Source organism: Podarcis filfolensis (assembly GCF_964270895.1).
Source record: "Podarcis filfolensis genome assembly, chromosome: 8".
Lineage (NCBI taxonomy): Eukaryota > Metazoa > Chordata > Lepidosauria > Squamata > Lacertidae > Podarcis > Podarcis filfolensis.
Genome location: NC_139611.1, coordinates 82343334 through 82345572, shown reverse-complemented (window position 1 = coordinate 82345572; position 2239 = coordinate 82343334).

The following is a 2239-nucleotide window of genomic DNA, read 5'->3' as shown; positions in this document are numbered from 1 at the left end:
TGCTCTGTCCCAGCTCCTGCCAACCTAGCAGTTCGAAAGCACGTCAGTGCAAATGGGTAAGTCGGTACCACTGCAGCAAGAAGGTAAACGGCGTCTCCGTGCGCTCTGGTTTCCGTCACAGTGTCCTGTTGCGCCAGAAGCGGTTTAGTCCTGCTGGCCACATGACCCAGAAAGCTGTCTGCGGACAAACGCTGGCTCCCTCGGCCTGAAAGCGAGATGAGTGTCGCAACCCCATAGTCGCCTTTGACTGGACTTAACCGTCCAGAGGTCCTTTACCTTTGACCTTTCTACAAGACCCTCTGCTGTTCTTTCTGCAACACTAACACACATGCAGAAGGAATTTGTGGATTGCTTGGCACTGTGGCCCTAAGTGAGCAAGATGAGCCCATTCAGTTCACTGACGACTTTTTACAAGAGACCTTTGGCATTACCTGAAGATGACCGGCTAGATACAGAGCAGGCTCACCGAGTGTCGGTCAGCCCCTTATTTCGACGCTGCTGAAAAACCTGACCCACATATTGTGATCTTTCTTCTTTTGCGTTAAGAGCCAGAATGTTTCCAATCGCAACCGCCCGCCCTCTTCCCAAGACGTCACCTTTTAAACAGAGTTGCATCTGTAGTTGTTTGCGGGGAAGTCACCTGAAGAGCCGGTTCTGCTGAGAGCGTGACGCTGGCTTTGTTGACCGAGCACTCCAAGCGCAGGACAAAAGGTATAACCTTCAAAAAGACACAAAATGTGGCTCTGGGAAGGTGGTGGAAGGAGCTCCCTTTCTGTCTCTCCCCCGCTGCAAGGGGAGAGCAGCCCTCCAAGATCATGCCAAGACAGGGTCTTGCACCCATTGCTTGCAAATATGTTTGCAGAGGGGTAGCAGCCCCGAGAGGCCACTAGGGAGCTGGTTGCTGTCCCTCAAGTGTGGCGATGATATTTAGAATCAGCTTGGAACTCTATTATTTTTTATTATTATTATTATTATTATTATTATTATTATTATTATTATTATTATTATATTTATTACTATTTTTATCATTATTATTACTATTATTTTATATTTAATCCTTTTTATTATTATTATAATCATAATCATTATTTCACTTTTCCTTTTAGTCCCCTCTTAGTTTCTTAGTTTGTCAGTTTTTGAGGGGGGAGCCTTACCTCCCTCCATCGTCCTTCTACTATTTACCATCTCTAAAGATTAAAATAAAATAAAATAAAAATATTTTCCCCTCCATATCAGTGCTATTGCTACTGGTAACCCTTCCCTCTCCCTTTTTCTTTTCCTTTCCTCCTTCCCCTCACCCCCCTCTTTCTCTCCCCCCTCCTTCTCTTTAAAAGATCACATACATATACTCACACAAACACACACACATACACACACATTATTATACTATATTTGCTCCTCTCAAAAGGGCTCTATACGTATTTTCATTTCTACATTATTTTTTACTGTTGGCATTTGATATACAAATACGACTGCCAGGCATCACCACCTCGACATCTTCAGATCCCTCATCTCCGTCCCCACTCCTTTCCTTCTATGATTTAGCCTGCTTTTCTAGTCCCTCTTACCCTCCTAACCCTAAAAATCTACATACACATACCTCCCCACACACTTTCATTAGTAATCCTCCCTCCCCAGTGGTCTTTTACCTCATACTATAACTAGAACCGGGATGCGATGGCACTGTGGGTTAAACCACAGAGCCTAGGACTTGTAGATCGGAAGGTCGGTGGTTCAAATCCCCGCGACGGGGTGAGCTCCCGTTGCTAGGTCCCTGCTTCTGCCAACCTAGCAGTTCGAAAGCACGTCAAAGTGCAAGCAGATAAATAGGTACTGCTCCGGCGGGTAGGTAAACGGCGTTTCCATGCGCTGCTCTGGTTCGCCAGAAGCGGCTTAGTCATGCTGGCCACATGACCCGGAAGCTGTACGCCGGTTCCCTCGGCCAGTAAAGCGAGATGAGCGCCACAACCCCAGAGTCGGCCACGACTGGACCTAACGGTCGGGGGTCCCTTTACCTTTTTTATAATTAGAACCACCACTGCAACCTAGTACCGTATTTTTTGCTCTTTAAGACGCACCAGACCACAAGACGCACCAAGTATTTGGAGGAGGAAAACAAGAAAAAATATATTCTGAATCTCAGAAGCCAAAACAGCAAGAGGGATCGCTGCGCAGTGAAAGCAGCAATCCCTCTTGCTGTTCTGGCTTCTGGGATAGCTGTGCAGCCTGCATTTGCTCC